The sequence below is a fragment of the Watersipora subatra genome, chromosome 2, assembly GCF_963576615.1.
Source record: "Watersipora subatra chromosome 2, tzWatSuba1.1, whole genome shotgun sequence".
NCBI lineage: Eukaryota > Metazoa > Bryozoa > Gymnolaemata > Cheilostomatida > Watersiporidae > Watersipora > Watersipora subatra.
In genome coordinates, this window is record NC_088709.1 from 59,404,879 (window position 1) to 59,424,754 (window position 19,876).

The following is a 19,876-nucleotide window of genomic DNA, read 5'->3' on the forward strand; positions in this document are numbered from 1 at the left end:
CAATAAAAATTCTACTACTGTAGAATCACACAAATTATCTCTTGGACTAGCGGCGGTTTTAGCTACAGTTATAGTTACCTACATGTGCTATTACATGAAAGATTATCTAAAACTAGAGTACACTGGGTGCAGCTGGTACAACATAAATTAAAGAGGATGCGTCACGTTGTGGAAGCATATCCAATCATCAAAACTATGCTAACTAAATGGGGCATGCACTGGGCTTGAAGATTATAATACAATTGATAGTCTGATTGCTACGTAACCATAGCTTTAATGAATATTATGTAAATTCATAGACTTAGAGTCATCTAAATTTCAAACGCCTAATTTATGGGAGGAATGCACACAATGCATGGGCTTCTTGAAGTGAAACAAACGGCGTTTAATGCATTAAAGCAATACATTACTTACCAAGTTACATCACAATGGATGGACTGGAAATTTAATGGAAGAATAACATAAGACAAATACACAATACCCCTCAAGTTCAAACAACTGATAAAGAGTTGTTATTTTTTTTTTGTGTGTTTTCTTTTTTTAGCAGTACCCAAAACCAAACTGGTTTTCAAACATGGAATGGTTTATTCCCTTTCATAAGCAACATGAAGCATGAAAATGCGTTAGTATAAGCACATGAAAAGCTTTAGCCTTAATACTGATTAGGTTGCTAGGAGATTTTATGATAACACTGCCACACTGGCACGAATGTAATTTATTGAGCAAGTTAATAACATTCCTTTTACAGACACCTGGTCGATGCGGTGACTCACTTTTCCTGCATTTAATTCTAAACCTCTCCTTTACTGCTAAACGTGCTTTAAATGACTGTTAGGTTTTTACGATGCAGCTGATGCTGCAATTGGATGCCTTCACCCTAGTTTCATAGATAGAGATTTTCCACATAGATTTGAATAATTTGCATAAAATTTTTCAATTGTCTCGACAAACGTGTGTCACCCAGCTGCGTAATTTGTCACTTTTATATTATGTGGTCATAAAGATAAAATATGTGAGCTATTGGGATACATAAAAAAAAACTATGTTTTGTCAATTACCAATAGGGGTATAGGTAAACAAAAAGTTTGAATCAAAATACTTTCTGCGCTTCGAAAAACTGACATGAGATCTGAGTTTTGTATTGAACAGTGAACCCTAGATCTCTGTGGTGAGCTATTGATACTCAAACGCAACTACCAACTCACGAACATCTATTTCCAGATGTCAATCCCTGGAGAGTAAAAGCAGGCCTCAGTACTTTTAAACTGAGTCTCTGTTACAATTATAAGTTAAGTCTTCAGCTGTCTCTACGACATTTACTGAGAGCTCTCCAGCTTTCCAAAACATTTATTTTACTGCTCTGCAACACTGTTGTAGGCTTCTCAATCTCTCAAGCTTGAGATTCATTTGTCCCTTAACCAAATACCTGATGACCATTAGTGCGTCATGGCCCTGTAATAGCTCATGCGCAATTGTTGCCTCTGTGGGCACAAGGGTTTACAACCCTATCTTGTAGCAGCTACCATGTAATAAATATCACTCGAAACAACATGTAATAATAAATAATTGTAGTGGACGCAAACAAGAACGAAACTGTTTGTTTTCGGTGCCTCAGCCAGCACTAGTACACGAAGATGTACTACTACGAGTTTCAGTGACACGGGCTTCGTAACGTAACGATTGTGTCAAAGTTAGTTTCTTTTGGCCATTCATCAGATCCCGATCGATCGTTTGTACCTAACCTGCAATTCCTGTAATGAAACAATGTTTAACATTTCATGCATAGACAATTAAAAGTAAATTTAATAGTCATGGGATCTATATATAACTGGGTTGTAGACTAATTAGTCATAAATGGGTACTATTAGTTGTGTAATACACTAATTACAGAGCATTCCTTCCATTAACTTCACACATCATACCCTGACACACACTTTCAAGCTTCAATCACATTCGCTAGGCGCCCGTGTTGCGCTTGCGCGTGTATGTGGGTCTATGGCTGTGGTAGTCAGTCTACAGCCCCAAATTCAAAAGTGTGAATGTCTGTGTAGTCATTAAAGTAGAGTTCGTGTACACGTAAAAAGTTATGTTGTTTCACTGCAGTGCCTGATCAGGATTTATGTTTGTCCATGGTGTCAACATTATGAGCTCAATTCCTTTAAATGGTTGGCGACTAGTACGCCACCTGTTTAAAAAGATAGTGGATTGATGTGACATCAAAAGCTTGCCAAAAGTGATCACTTTAAAAGATAAAATATCTTGTAGGTTATTCCACATCTACTTATTTCCATAAAATTAATGGCCATGTTTGTTATTAAAACAAAATATAAAATCTTTGTGCAACGATGCACATCCTATTTTAGCCAAAAATAGTTTAATCAATCTCATCTGGACCCAGTTTAAAAAAAAAGGTTTTATCCACTTCTTCAAGTGTGGACATACACTGTAAATTGTAGAGAGAAAAAAAAAACAAAAGGCAAAACAGAATTATTCTGAACAATAACCCTCATCAGCATCTGTTGGGTTGTGTTATTCAAACACATTGTCATCGTGCTGTAAATCAGATTCCAAACCGGATTCAACTAGATCTTTATTGTGATCTATTGAGGTATCAAGGGAAGAGTTATGGGTCATTAAATTGAGAGATATACATTCATATACTGCCAGAAGAAAGGAAGTAGCTACCAATTGAATGCCGTAATTCATCAGATCAATGTCAGAAGTTTTGGGAAGTGCAAGATTCATTCTGTCATTAAACTCCTGATTAATGGATAGCGATTTTTGATCACAATCGAACTGTGGGTGCAGATGCACACAAGATTTTATTTCTCCACTCAACTTTGATGTGGTTGCCATGGGCAACCGTTCAGCTATGTCACTGCTATAGACAGATTGTGTAGGACTTTCAACGGCAGTGTAAATCTTTAGAGCCAAGCTGTCACCACTTTCCATTAGCGGTGCCTGAAATATGCTTACTTCGGCCTGTGAAGGCAGACCACAGTCTACTGGTTGGGCAACAAACAATTCTTCACATTGTATATGTTCTTCTGCCACTACATCCTTACAAACTTCCCACTGCTCATTCTGAAGGGTCAAATCATAAGCCTGGGCCTGTGGGCATTGAATGTGCATGGGTAGAATGACTTTGGGGCATTGTTTACACTTCTCTACATTTTTCATAGCTGCATTGTCGGGGTCATAATGCACAAAAAACTTTATTTGTTCATACATTTTACAAAATTGGATTAAACTCATGTAATCCAATGGGGCTTTTTGTCCTAACATACTATCCAATACAAACTGCTGCATTGGCTCGGGAACTCCTAACATTATGGTGTCAAAAATGAGTTGATCCTGTACTACGGTGGGCAAGTAATACAAATCTCTTACCTCAAATTCTACTCTCAAGCCAAATTCTCCTACTGATTCATTTTTTTCTAGACAAAGTTTTGCCAGATTGGCTGTTCTAAGAGGATGGTAGAAATTGAACTTTTGGTCAAGTGCAATTATGAGATTTTCAAATGTCCTATTTGACAACTGTTTGAGAACTTCGATGTAGAGAGTTTTTGCTAGACCAACTAAACAATGATGAAAGCAGCAAACCCTTTGATGATCAGAAAGAAACAAAGCATTAGCACTTGTGAGAAATTCCAATTTTGTTTGATACCAATTATCTGTTGGCTCAAAAGAGAATGGTCTAACATAGTACCCACTGTTTCTGCATGAAAACAAATGTTGGTAGTCATTACAGACTGTAGCCATATTTGCTGTCAAAGACAGACAATACAATATGAAACACTAACCTGTACTCTCCCGGCAAACAAAAAAAACGTGCGTCCTCGCACGCAACAGCCTCGCGACAATCGACAAAGAATGCTCAGCGAGAATTAGATAGGGGCGTGTACTCCACCAGGCAAGCAAACGGCTTGCCAATAGCTTGGCAACGAGCTGGAGAAGGTCCGGAGCCTCCACCAAATGTTGTAGCTTATTTTGTTGTAAATGAGCTATCTACCTTCAGTATTAGTATGAGTCCAAATCTCCATATATATGGATAGTCTTCACTTCAGTTGTGTTTGTCGTTAGGTGCAGAGGACTCTGGTTAGCTGGTGCTATAGTGTTATTCACCGTCTACGTGAGTGTCGATGCCGATAGGTGGGAGGTAGTCTAGTGATGGTCAGGTTACGGTTCTACAACAAGGCTAATCCAATGCTATAGTGCATGTAACGATGCCTCATATATACGCTACTGTACGTACACCTCCAACCAACCCTCTAAAGACTGGGTTGGGGTTAGATTAGCAGTCTAGGCGTAAGATGTTATGATATAATATACGTGTTGATCGATCAACTATTAGTATACAATTAAATGATGTTGCTTCCTTAGTTGCTAGACATGGAATCAATATAACTATAAAGCTACTTCTATATAAATGGATAGACTGAATAGGAATTGTGTTCCTACTATAGTGTTGCTATGGACTGAGTAAGTAATTCCCAACTCCACAATCAAATGGTAAGAATATTGTACACGTATGCAGCATGTAAACAATGGTTGTTGATGCATACTTGTTTCCGTTAGTGGGAGATAATATATGCTGTAGGAATGTGTTGTAACTGCTAAGTTTCTTACCTATTAACTAATCTCTTGACATTTACGTTTGTGGGAACATTGCTAATATACAGCTATTTCAAAAACATGATTTTCAGCTATAACAATGTTGTCACGAAATGTAGTGACATTTATTGCAGCTGCAATGTATTTTTCATCAGCAATTACTCATCAATGAGCAGTTACGAATTTTGTCGAAGTAGTCACATCACTGATATTAAAACAACTTAATCTCAAGCTATTAGTGCACATATACAGAGATAAGTATGCGCTTAAAACTATTAGAGAATTGAGCAATCCCTTAGCTGTTTATGCACAGTCAAAAATAAAATGGCTTTACAAATGTTTTAAATTATTTATTGCAATTTAGTATTTGGCTGAGAAATTTCGTTTTAAATAATCTATAAAAAGCTGTGAGCTTTTTAAGTTACTGCAACATAAACGGAATATCTAGAAATACACCTAAATTCTAAAGCAATAGTTACCATAAAACTGTCTATGTATTTTGTTAAAAATGTTAGCTGGCGAGTGTATCCATGCAAGAAACACTCCGCAGTTTTTTTATGAATGAGAACAACGAAATTAAAAAGACAAAAATCTAGGTTATTCATTTAAAAACCGGCAATTTCTGTTATGCGGCGACGTAGCAATCAGCTTTATAATGATTTAATTACAATATGGATAAGGTTAGAAAAAAGAGACTTTCCGTTACTAGTGTCGTATAGTGTCGTACAGTGTCCCTAAACGACACTGTCCGTTACTAGTTGAAAGAAATAAATCTTTTGAAGTCGTCGAGGGGACGTTGTTGGGAGCGTTCGCAACATCTGCTGCCAAACTTTTAGCTAACAACAAGGTCGCCCATTGACGTCCACGGCGAATCAATCGTTATTTATTGAAAATAATTTGTAATTTCCTTTAGATTTTGAGTGGAATAGCTTCGGCTCCGGAATGTTGTGCTATTTTACATTAGCAACCATCAAGAAAAAATTAAAAAATTTATAACCCGAATATTCTTTGATATCGTTCTGGAATTACCGTGACAACTTGACACAAGCAACTATAAAATATTTTATATTCTCCTGGCCAACCTTTTCCTGGCCCCAAGATTTATGTATTCAAAGATTTTCTTATAGCTAGGCTTCAGACCTGCCAACCTAAGAGTGGAGCAATGCGTGAGAGTTGGTTTTGGGGCAATTGATGTATCAATGATAGTATAATTATATAAAATTGTGGAAAATGGGGAAAAAATCTCACGCGTTTCTCACGCATTTTCTTTTTTTCTTTGGGGTGATTGCGTGAGTCTCACGCCCAATGCGTGAGAATTGGCAGGTATGCTAGGCTTATGCATTTCCCACATTTATTATTACTGAGTGTCATTCAATTGTTTATTAAATTTTTGGTGTTGAAGCAAATGCTAAAAAACGGACAACTTGAAACCTTTCCTAAGCTCTTTGAATATATAGTGAGTTTGGGCAGCTACTTCAAGTCGAGTGTGTTGTATAAATCAATATACTCACACGTACTGATGTGAAGACAAAGAAGAGCCTCAGTCTTTCGTTACACTTCCTTATATCCTCCCCTATACTGCCTTACACTAGCTTATCAACTAGCTTTACCCACTAGCTTTATCCACTAGCTTTATCCAGCTTTATGCACTCACCGTAATTACAAAGACCACCTGTACTGCCTTGAACTCAGACACCAATATAGTCTGAGCCTAACAAATCCCATAATACAACATGCCCTTTCTTTTCTTTTGGCCCATTCCATCACTACCAACAAGCAGACGTAGTAACTTACCTTACTTGTGTTGCTCGTTACCTGACTCCATTAGGGCAGTCTCCATAGGCTCTGGCTTGTCTGACCCTGTGCCACCGTCTAAAGTACTCTTCCCGCTACTGCTAGCTCCATTGCCAGTCTGCGCTGGCTTTTCCATCACCCTGACCTCCGCCGCTACCAACACTTTTACCGTGACCACTGTCACTACCAACACTATTTCCACCAACATCTACAACACTACTTCCACCAACCCTGACTAGCCCGGAGTCTTTTGGTTGGGTCAGTAATGACTCCTCAACCTCATCTCCGTCTCTTACGTCTTTACCTCGCTCTCCCCAGTAAGAGGCAGACTCGACAGGCTTCCTGTGGGAGATCTCTACCTGGGCCGTAACCCGCTGCACAGGGGATGGCACCACAGAGCTGAGAGTTGGCATAGGCCCAGACCAATCTAGCTTGACCTCACCTGCAACCAGTGCAGGTCTGCTACCAGCAATTCTCCTCTGAACCTCGGCTAACTCCTGCACCACTACCCTGAATGCCTCAACATTTTCCAACTCCATGACTGCTGCTTCCCGTTTGGCTTTCAGCTTGGCCAATTTCTCCTTCGACTTCCTCCGCAGCTCCCTTTTCTCTCTTTCAATCTGCTACCTTTTTCTCATGACCTTCTCTGTCTAACATTTCATTGCTGGATACCTCGGCTAAAAAGAGCAAACCTTTTCCATTACAGACACTGACTCAGCTACTTTCTCAGCACCTTCTTTTACCTCATCGTGACTGTGTTCTCTATCATACCCCATAGACACTTGCACATTTCTGGTGCCTTGGGCTGTCCCCCGTTGACTACCAATTTCTACGTATTCGCTACTCCTCACTCCCTTGGTTTTACAAGTCCACCAATCTTGACCTGTGTGACCTTTCTTAACTTCGCTCTCTCTGTCAGACTTATTTGTCAAGTTTTGCAACTCGACATCATCTGAAACATAACTTGACCCAGCAATAATGGTTCTCGACGAAAACAGCTTAACTGGCTTAATACTTCTACAATCCTTAACAGGCTCAAACTTACTTTCGCATAACGCGTTTACAACAGCAAATAATTTAAGCTGCTTCAACTCAGTTATGCCCAAGAAGTTTGTTCTCAATCCTTTCACCACATGAACTTCAGCATTCATATGTCTGTCTTTACTTTCCAAATGAACTATTACACTTCCAACCACTTTTAACTCACTACCATCAGCAGTTTCTCAAACTGTCGACGGCTTCTTTAACCGTAGGTTCAACTTATTGGCTGTTGCCTCGGTTACCATACACACCTCAACCCCAGTATCAAACATAAACTCTACATTTACTCCATTAACTTCTAAATACTGCACAATTCCCTGGCCTAGTCATTGATCTTCACCATATTTATCTCTAAAACCAGAGAATCTAACACTTCTGCCCTTACTATTATCCCGGTACCCTTCATCATACCGGCCCGTCTCGCGCCTCTCCTTATACTTTTCCCCTTCAAACCTATTCATACTGTTGTCTCTGTACCTACTCAATTTGTATCTCATCTCACGGGGGCTTTCTCGGCCCCTGTACCTCTCCCTACTACTCTCCCTGATACCATATCGCTCATAGCTATTATCCCGACTACCTCCTGGCCTCCTGCTGCTACCTCGTCTGTCGTAACCTACACCTCCTTCCCTATCCCTACAATAACAGGATACATGTCCTTGCCATCCACAAGAAAAACATTTAATGGAGGGACAACTCCTCATTTCATTGCCACTACGCTTGCAATTGTAGCATACTCTATCTTCACTGCCTTCTCTACTGCTTGCTCTATATCTAGAGACATGCCTCTCCCTGCTATTATCTCTATACTTCCAACTATTACTGTCCTTGTTATACTCCTGGCCTCTTGTCCCATATCTACTAGTATCATGCTCCTCACTACCATAATACTCTCTACTACTCCTAGGGCTACCTCTAGGGGAAGATCTACCCGCTAAATCATGGATTCTATCTCTATCATTACTCCTGTACTGCGCTCGGCTATCAAACTCTGATACCTTTGCTACTTCCCTCTTAACCTCACTTTTTTAAATCGGTACTTCTACCCTCAGTTCTCAAAAATCTATCCGAGTTGTTGGCCATTTCACGAGCCCTCGATGCCTCATGCAATAACGCTCAAGTAAGATTGGTATTCTTCATCAAATCTCTGCTTACTTCTCTATCTCTCAACCCATTAACTGCCACTATAAGAGCAAACCTTACTCTATCAGCATTGTTCGCTACCTCAGCATATCTGCTTAAACTCTCAACTCGTAGCAAAAACTCTCTATCACTTTCACCAAGTGCCTGTCTAGCTGAAAAAAACGTATGACCCTTCACAAACATGCTCTCCTGTCTACCATAATATTCCTGCAAAATATCCACTGCCTCTTCATAAGTTGAATTTGCGCCATCTACATCAAACCCTGCACCTTTTAATACTTAACTACCACTGTGCCCAATAGCTCTAAGTAATGGCCTCAACTTAGCTCTACCTCTCATAATAAGGCGTCTATTGCCACCTTCACCTTCGTAACCACTTCTCTCAAATGCACTCTCAATACATAAATTCATTTCTTCTATAAATCGCTCCCACAAGCCATCACCGTGCTCACCGAACACCAGCTTCTGAAAGCCACTCTCCATCCCAACACAATACGCCTCTCGCCACAAATTTACTCTACCTCACTCGTATGAATTTAATGTAATTCTCACCTCCGAACACTTAATAAATATTTACACCTCACCAACACCGCTGCTTCACGGCTACAACACCTCACAACACCACCCTACCTCACATCACCTCACCTGCATGCCTGTGAAAAGGGCTAATCAACCGTTAAACTTAACCCGTTACCAGAAAAAATATCGCTAATAATAACGCACAAGAATAAAATTTCAGAGCTTCGTCAACTGCGCCATGTTGTATAAATCAATGTACTCACAGGTGCTGATATGAAGATGAAGAAGAGCCTCTGTCTTTCGTTACACTTCCTTATATCCTCCCCTATACTGCCTTACACTAGCTTATCTACTAGCTTTACCCACTAGCTTTATGCACTCACCGTAATTACCAACACCACCTGCCTAAGCCTAGCCTGAGCCTAACAAATCCCATATTACAACAGTGTGTAAATACAGTAAGTTGAGGTAGCATCAGATGTGAAATATATAGCTATGGATGTTGAAGTGTTGATGGATGCCATGGATTAATAGAGATATATTTTTTTGTTGTTACGTGTAAGATACGCATTAAGAAATTAAGAAGAAGAACTGTATGAACACAACACATGTAATATTAATAGTTAATCGCTGATCACGTAATTGATGTCTATGGTGTCACTAATCAAGAACTACCTCCATACATTAAACAGGAGCAGATGACTCACGCACAACATATATTATAACATTATGCTTAATTACATTAACATTAATTACATACTAACATTACGTTTATTTACGTTGTCAAGTTGTCGCTCATGGTTATCGCGAGATCAAGCGACACTAGTGCGCGCCATCTTCAGATGCTTCAGAGACATGCGCTTATGATCAACCTTATATATTATTACTGTATTCTAATCACAACGTTTAGCTTGTACTATCTAATACCGGGCTGGCCAGCCACTAATAAGAATCGCTTTGCACTAACGCTACGCTAATATAATACACTCGTTATTAACCATATCGCCATTCCATACTTCATATCGAGGAGATATACAGGCGACATACGACCAAGGTAATAACCGTTTATCTATGTTGTTAGGAGCCTTTTAACAGAGATTATAACATGGCTCAAGTATGTTGAACTATAATTTTGGGAATATCAAAAACAATAGCTATGAAAGGTGTATGATTGATTTGCTCAACACCGCCACCCTCACTCATAAAACCTAACTGTTTGAGCGCATGGTCATATTTAATTTTATCCAGCGGTTTAGTCATGATGTCGGCGAGGTTACTGTCACTACTCACAAATTTGTGCAGCACTGTTGTCTGTTCTCAGACAAAAGAATATCTAATGTCAATATGTTTGGAGCAAGATAGTTCAACACCATGCCCTTTGGACAGTGCTATTGCGCCCTAGTTGTTGGATAGAACTAGGTTCTGCTCAGATTATTTGAGATTGAGTGAGAGGCAAGCACCTCTTTTGTGGTATCTGATAGGGCCATGTATGCGGCCTCACAGCTGAAAAGCGCTACGCTAGGCAGCTTTCTAGTTTTCCAGCTGATTGGAGATCAGCCCAAGGTACATGTAGTTATAAAACCAGTGATGGAACGTCTATCGTCTGTGTCACTGGCTCAGTCCGAGTCGGAATAGCCTCTGAGAACACCGTCACTTGGGCTATATATCAGTGCATGTGAAAGCGTGGCCTTAAATATGTGGTTGCGTCAAATTTGAGTTGATCTTAAGAGAAAGCATTTTTTTTATCCATCAGTTGATATGTTGTTTGTTGTGTTAGACGATCTCATTGCCAAGATATTTGAAGATTAAAATCAAAAACATCTGATCGCGGTAAAAACGATCAGGCCAAAAAAACATGCCCAGACTTGCCCAAAATGATGTCATGCGTGATTTATCTGTCAATATATCTCGTGTTCACATCGGCTATTTGCGATAAAGTCTAGTCCTACGCGGCTCCATTGGCCTATATTTTATTTTGTATTTGCTCATGTTGGTTAGAATAAAATTTTAAACTCTGCTACAGATACATTATTATGAATGTTTCAAATGCCTCAAATAACGAAAATTGAAAATTTGTTTTACTCACTTTCTCCAAATGCTGTGCAAACATTTGAGTACCGACTACCAATTGGGATTACAGTTGTTCTTACATCCCAGAATTTTTCAATCTCTTCTCCAAGAGGGATGTATTTCTCTACCTTTTCTTTTTCTTTGCTGTCTATATTGTAGTCATTGGGTACTGCTATCTATATTATAGTAGCCATCTTGTTCTCCTTGTCCACCATCACTATATCTGGTTGGTTTGCTATGACATTCTTGTCAGTCCGGATGTATAAGTCCCAGAGGATCTTAGCGCGGTCATTTTCATTGACCTTGCCAGGAGTTTCCCACCAGTGTTGTGGTTTAATAAGGCCATACTCATCACATAGACTTCTATACACAATACCTGCAACATAATTATGCCGCTCAGTGTATGCGTTCCCTGCTAGCTGCTTGCATTCACTGATGATGTGTTGGATGGGCTCAGGTGCATCTTTGCACAGTCTGCATCTAGGATCGTCTCTAGTGTGATAGATTTTTGTTTTGAGTTGCCTTGTTTGGAGCACTTGCTCCTGGGCTGCCATGATTAGCGATTCTGTATTGGCCGTTAGGTTTCCCTTGTTCAGCCACATATATGTCTGGTGAAGATCGCCAACCTTAGATATTTGTGGGTGGTAAGCACCAAGAACAGTTTTCGTGTGCCAGTCAATTTCCTCATCATCAGGGCGAAGGTCCATTGTAAGAGCAGCCAATTGAAATTCAGCTAGCAACTTATCTGAAGTGGCCATGGAGGCTGCATAGGCTTTGATACTTTGCTCTTCCTCCTTCACTGTCTGCTGTACACTTTTGAGTCCCCTTCCGCCATCTTTCCTATCGAGATACAATCTAGTAATATCAGATTTTAGGTGGAGTGCTTCAACCAAAATCTGATATATATATACAGTGAAACATGGATAACTCGCCCTCGGATATAGCGAACACATGGTTAACTCGACTGGATTTGCTTGGTCCGTTCCCACGCAATGATAAATGGCTCTATATAACTCGAATTCAACACTGTTATAACGAACTGTTTTTTACCCAACGGCTACCGAAACGGTTGCTATCGCTTTAGAAAATCACTTTATTCCAAGCCATAGAGGTAAACCTCAACTTTTCGTAATTCATAAGCGTCGTTATTACCTCCATTGGCAAAATATTTTTGTCAACGACTGTTCTAAAGGTTTAGTGAAATTTGATTTATACTGCTACACGATGAATAGCACGGACTAGCCCGGCCACGGGCGCAAGGATTTTCGCCACGCACATACAAAACAAAAACAGCATGTTGTTTTTGTTTTGTATTTGCGTGGCGAAAATCCTTGAGTGCGTGACCCGGCTAACCCGTGATGATTAGTTTTCCGACGTTGATTCCGTGTTGAATTAACGTCGGAATGTTGAATGTTTAAAACGTCTTAAAAAATGTTGTACTCAAACGTATACGTTAAATTAGCTAAAAAAAACTATTCATCGTTTGACCTAAACACAAAATACGTGTGTACATTCAATAAGTATCCATTCAAAAAGCGTGAGTGATATACAATGTACCGTAAAACCTCGTAAAACTTTTAATTGAACTGCCTCGGAGTGTTGCTCTTAACGAATCCCAGGTAAAGTAAGGTAATCTTTCCATAAACTTCAAAAAAGATCGGCAAAAATGCTCGTGGGTAAAACGCTCAAAATAAAAAGATGTCTTTTCTTTGAGCATTTCAACAACGATCAAGTTTTGCCAATGTCAATCTAAAAAACGTCCTGGCAATAACATCACCTCAAACAACAAACCAATCTCAAGTGATAGAAAAATCTCTATACTTTTTGATAAAAACGTTTTAAACTTTACATTAGAAGCATTTAATTTGAAACAAGCCATTTGTGCTTTTGATTTATATTATAGTTTGTATATGTTCATGTATCTACTAATAAATAAGTGAATACATGGACTTGTGACAGTGCTCTGATAACTTGAACACTCTGATAATTCGAACACTTTTGCTCGGTCCCTTGAAGTTTGAGTTATCCGAGTTTCACTGTATATATATGAGCTGTGCTACCCGGTGTTGCCCGGGTAATGGAAAGTCTTTGATCATTGTATTTAACATATAACAACATTTGCCATTCTAGCTTTCAAACTGCATATCATGAGAAAGTTTTGGTGGATAGCTTCTGATGGAACAGTGACATTCTTTATACACACACTCTTATGCAAGAATTGTTATTATTAATTTACCATTTTCAGGCTTTTTATTTTGTTTTCCCAGTTTGTATTTATTGTATTATTGCTGAATTACCGAATGATCTTGTATTGTAATCGTAGCAAAACCGACGTAATTTGATTATTACTTGTTAATTATTTCACATTTATATTTAAACCCTTTTAGAATTTTACTTTTAATTTATTTGCCCTGCTCAAAACATTTTCCTCGTGATAGGAAGTCTGAAAGTTACAGTTGTTTGACAAAGTTTAAAAACCTTTACAGTTGTTTTTATTTTTTTCCTATTTTGTTCCAACTACTGTAATTACTATTATTATTATTATATTATTAAATATTATTATTAATTACTAAAACTACTATAATTTCAACAATACCCAATCGTTACTGGTGCAAATGTAAAAATGAGATATCGTACTGTCTTTGTCTGACCAAACAGAGAGAATGTCGAAGCTCTTCCTATAAATGTCTATGTGAGAAGAGTTGGCCTTGACCCCATATATAGTAATTGAACCTTGCGATAGTAATTTCTTAACAGGGGCATCGTAACGTGTGGGCGCTTTGCTAAAATAATTAGCGTGCTGTTACGGTATATGAAATATGATAACGCTTCAGATCGACATTTCTTAATCGGGGCTTCGTAATGTTTGGGCGCATTGCTGCAATAATAGCTATAACCTGACAATCGAAACGATGAATACGCGAATACACATACGCCTTATTTTGAGAAATATATTTACATTATGTATATATATATTTATATATATCCATATTTATATAGATAAAGCAAACCATCAAGCCCAAACTCCTGATAAATACATGTACATGCACTTATGACAATTATGCTCTGGTAATTTGAATGTTCTGATAACTCGAACACTTTGGCTCAGTCCACTGAAGTTTGAGTTATCCGAGTTTGTCTGTATGCATATATAGCTAAGGCTCTAGTTGTTAATAAAATGCTCTAGTTGTTTCTACAGGGTGCGCAAAAAAGAATATGGCTTCAGATTCTGTAGTTTGTGGATTTTGCTTAGAAAATGATGAACAGCTAGTTGATCCAAGGTCACTCCCATGTCATCATGCCCACTGCTATCCTTGTCTTGTTGGAGACTTTGAGGCTAACAGGATTGTCAAATGTGGTACTTGCAAGTAAGTTGCCAGATGTTTAAGACCAAATGTGAAATTTATAAATCCCCTTATCAAATGGGCTATGAATAGAGAGAAACGAGAAACTTTTTGTATATGTCAGCATTTATTAATTCTATGTTCTTATATTTTTCATTTAACAATTTATTTAACAATTTATTTAGTTTGTTGGGTTACGCTTCCGGCTAAGGGAATTTAGGGATGTTAATGAGAACTATTTCTCTCTATTTTTCCATCATAGTGAGTTTTGTTATGCACAGTTGCTCAACTGAGAAGTAGGTTTAGTCAAAATTAGCGAGCATGTTTTTCTAGCGGTAAAATTGCTAAGAAGTTAGTCTTTTGATCAGATTTTGCTACTTTTTCTATAAAAAAATTTTAGTATGTTTCTTTAATGATCTGACATCATGATTTTCAGAGCCGTATTTGATATGACGATAGCAAGGTTAACCCCTGCAATGAAAGACGAAGACAAATTACACGTTTGTGACGCTCACAAGTTTGTACATGATATATTTTAGAGCTGTGTTTGATGTAACGTTAGCAAGACTTCCATCAGCTGAAAATAGAAATAACGACATACAAGTTTGTGATACTTGTGTAGACAATAAGACAGAAGAGCTAGCGGTGAGCTACTGTACCAGCTGCAGTAGGAAGATGTGTACTAAACACTTGGAGGTTAGTGTCATAAACAGGGATCTACTTGTCTCTTGTTGGCCATACATGTATTCTCAATCATATGTTCATGTTCTTATTCCTTCCAGTCCCATGGTCAGTTCTACCCTCTACACAGAGATGTCCTTGACATTGAGGAATATCAGAACAAGGCAAAAATACTAAAAGAACACAGCTGTGCTACACATAAGGATAGGCCAATCATTCTAGGATGTTCAACTTGCTTTCAAGTACTTTGCGTGACATGTATAGATGGTACACGAGAATGTATTGATGGTAAGTTCTATAATAGGGAGCTTCTGTATCAAGCTTAAGAAAATTATGTATAATGTAGCATTGATTACAAGTAGTTGGATGTTTTTGTTTCTGATGATGCTTGTGTATAACACGCTTCCTGTGACATTAGTGCCCTCACATTTGAAACAACATGGCGTCCGTCTGCAAAAAATATAAGTAGTTGTTAATGATTTTGTGTTAGTTGTTACTCGTCTGGTTGAAAGGGATTTTTCTAGGAAACTGTCTCGATGATGGATGATCATTTTAGGAATCACAGTAATAGGTTTTTAATCTCTCTCTGAATTAATGGGATTGGTTTTGGATAGATGCTGATTGATTTCATCATCATCAAGTTCTTTTCTAAATGGTCTTGACTGGTATGCAATAGTTTTTATCATTTATTGTGAGTGGTATTAACTTAGGCTATGAATTGCTGTCAATTATAAAAGTAACTCTATAAATTAGTATAATTGGTAAGGAATAACATCATGAATTTGTGAGATCGATTAGGAATCATTCTATGACGAGGGATCACTTGAATCAATCCACCTAAAATTCTGCTGTGGAAGACAGTGAATTGATCTATAAAGATCTGTTGTTGATGCATAATCATTGAATTTGTTCAGAAACATATTTTGATGATCATCGGGCTGTTGCTTCTTACACTTGTCAAAACCTATTTAATGACATTGAAAGCAGATAATATATACTTTTGACTTTGGATGATTTCGGTTACCACCTTATGTTTTTATTATTATGTTTAGTTGTATAGGTATTTGTTCTATAAATATGTTTATCTTTGTTGCCTTTCCGACCAAAGTAATTTCAGACGTTCACATGTATAGTTGTTCTGTGCTATTCAGATGTCAAGATTTTGCTATTTATTTGCCTAACCAAATTATATGATAGCCGGCAGTAGTATTTCATTGCTGGTAATAAAACTCTTACATGAAATTAAACACTGGGTAGAGTAGGTGTACTCTAAATGAACGATGGTTTTAAACAAAGCCTTATATATGTTTCAATACTTCATAGTTTTGGGATTTATTTTGTGAAGAAGTCTCGTTTCGACTAAATGTGCCACCAAAGTTTTAAAACATTCAGTGAAAGTTTTTAGATGAGTATATGTTCTTTCAAGCTTTTGAAGATTTCAAGCTTCTGGTTTTGGATTACAGGTTCTGTACATACCACTGTCAATCTTGAGAAGCTGGTAAATTTGCTGAAAGATAAAAGAGATAAAGTGAAAGCTGAGGTTTGGGTTAGAGATGGGGAGTTATCCAGCCTTCTCAAGCGCAGTATCAAAATACTCTCAGACTATGAACAGAAGACTAAAGAACTTGTTGATCAGTTACACAACTCAAGAGATAAACAGGTAGATATCACGTGCCATTATGCTCTTCCTTTCTTTATAAACAATTGTTCATTGTAGTTTTTGCGATTGGTACTATTAATATAGAACTAGCACTCAAAATAATTTTATGCTCATTGGTGATTATATAATTATATAATTGTAATGATAGAACGCATTATTAATCCATCATTACAATTACATTATTGTGTAACCATTATGTTTAGGACAAAACTATGGCCCTAGGTAAAACCGTTTTGCCCAAACAAGTCTTAGCAGGTTATTTCAACGCTCTGTTTCAAACAAAGTTTAGTCAGTATTTTATCAACACTTCACATGTGTCTGCTCATGTATTCTAGGCAGTAAACAGCAACCTTCATCTTTTTGTAACAAAAAATAATCGTGTGTATAGACTCTGTCGGTTTGTATCTTTTCACAGTTGACTTGTGAGGTTTTTCTACGGCTAACTTGATCTGTTCTAAGTTTTTTTAAATTAACGCAATGAAACAAGGTTTGTGATTTATTGTGACATATGAATTTTAATGAATTAGGAACAAGAAAGATCTGTGTGTACCCAATTTAATACATGTTTATTCAAAAGTGAAATTGCTTCTCGTGGATTTCATTCATTAAATTTCACCGTGTATAATATTTGCTGAAAATGAGTGTCTCACATGCACCATGGACTCATCATATGCACTATTCTTTTCAGCTTGCTTGCCATACACTATTTTAGTTATCAGAACTACGTAGAATGTACGATGAACTAGAGAGAGAGCTGGTAGAAAACAGGATGACCTCCAAGGAACAGTTAGTAGAATTCATAGAGAGAGAAATAGGAGTTCGGATGACGGAGATGAACACTCTACTTCTGCTGCAAGATGCTAAGTTCAAGAACTCACATCAGGTAAGTACAGTTCACCCTCGAGATACGATGTTAATCCGTTCCAAGACTAGCATCGTATGGCGAAAAAATCGTATGTCGGAGTATAGAAACCATTGTAATTATACAATGAAAAAAAAGAAGGTAAAAATCGTCCAAAATTTTATTAAAATGCTGCACATGTTGAAAATTAGTAACAAAACAGTATGTTAACTTTAGTAACTATAGTTACCTGCAGTAGCTGCATTGTGTTAAGTGCACCTAGTGATTATAATCTGCAACACTGTAAAATTGTAATCTGTGTACCAAATGCAAATCGTACGGTAACAAGTTCTTACCTTCAAAGGGTACGCATAACATAAATGTTGAATTCACTTCAAATAAGTTTAGATTGCTAAACTCACCCTTAAAACCAAGTTTTAGTATGTATTTTGAACTATTTTAATGAATTTCAACTGTTATCACAAAATTTTATCCTTCATAAGTTTCTGTCTTCACTTTCATTATAAAATTTAGCGTGTCTGGTTGAAACCTTTTTTAACCAGAATTCAATAAGGCCGAGCGATGCAGTTATGGAAAGCAGCCTCTCACACACCTGACCATTTAATGGCTACCGAAAAGAAATATGAAATATCATTTACTATACAGGACGTACATACCTTTGAGTAACGTGACTTTAGCTGGTATATTGTAGCGAATAAAGCAGAGAGTAGGCAAATGGGTATCAATGCTAATTATGTTGCTGTACACTTGAAGATTAATTTAATACGTAATAAAATGGAATTTTTAGCAGGCTATAGAAGGTTGTCTAGTCCTGTCCAATTTTTCTTCTGGTCTAAAAGAAAAAATGCTGGTGCAATGTAGAAAACTGGTAGCTAGCTAAAGCTTGTAGAAGGATCCAGAGAAAGTGCCACAGTAGATTTTTTGTATGGAATGTGCACAAGAATCAATGTAACCATACGTAAAAAGTTTGTATGTATTTATACCTAGAGGAAAGGGCTTTGAAAAATTTCAGAAGGTAATGTAAATGCGTCAACTATCTTGAGTAGTTAGTTATATGAATCACATACATACGATGAATTGTATTCACGTAGGAGATAACAAGCCCACCTTCAAAGAGATAGTTAAACAAGAAAACAAAACAAAATCAAAAGGAAACAAATAAAATGAATAAAATATGAAAAACATGCCACACAAGAGATAAATAATATATATTATACATGCATTGTTTTAATGTACCTGTCCACATCAGCAAATCAAACACGTGAGATATTTCTGCCAATGGGGGGTTTTTGTACCTTCTACTTCCTCGCCTTTACTCAATGGTTGCTCCTTTTGAATGCTGATTGCATGCATGACCTAGCTCCTTCAAATCTTCAGTCGGAAGCTCTTTCTTGTGCTTGCTTTAATGGAGTTCTTGTTTTAATAATAATTGCAAATGCTGACTGGTTGCGATCATATTTCTTGACAATGTTAATAATACGGGTGCTTTCTTATTTACGACCTCCAACTTTGTTGACATAGAAATCATTTTTCCTTCATATTGTAACGTTTGTATCGGTCTCAGACTCCATAGCCAACGAATTAAATGTAGATACTTGTAGTTATATACGTATGTTGACTCAAAAGTTTATAATAAAAGATATAATAACGCTACAAATGAATATTTGCTCTCGCTTGTGTATTTTACACGAAACATTCCATGCGGAATGCCGACATGAGAGAAGTCGATCATCGTGTTTCTTCTAAACGTTCTGAAAATGTTTTCGGCAAACTATATTTCGGTGTCTTTTTTATTTCGACGTGCGTATGAGCACACCCACCGCCAAATTTTAACTCGGGCGACACTTTTCTCAAAATCGTATGGTGAGATAAAATTCTTATAGCGACGTGAAGATATTGCAATGTTTGACTTTGTATGGTGGAAGAAAGGTATATCAGGGTAATCGTATCTCGAGGGTGCACTGTACAGGTTTTCATTTTAGTTTGTCTTTCATTTGGGAGTGTTTTTTGTAATTGTTTGTATGGAGTCATGTGATTGTCTGAAAATCTAAATTGCATGGTCACTGTTTGTAGCGGATCAGTAGTTAAACTTAGCGAAGTTTCGCATATTTTTACAATATGTGTGGATTTTGTTGACCACATTTTGTG

At 37.6% G+C, this 19,876-nt stretch overlaps 1 long non-coding RNA gene across 1 annotated transcript in view; it reads left to right on the top strand.

Moving 5' to 3' along the window:
* The first annotated feature begins 15,374 nt into the window (after positions 1-15,374).
* Positions 15,375-19,876, top strand: part of LOC137388641 (uncharacterized) — a 166,263-nt gene continuing 161,761 nt past the window's right edge. Inside the window, exons 1-2 of the long non-coding RNA XR_010977978.1 lie at positions 15,375-15,494; positions 16,670-16,866. This is a non-coding gene — a long non-coding RNA (uncharacterized lncRNA). The remainder of the gene's footprint in view (positions 15,495-16,669; positions 16,867-19,876) is intronic.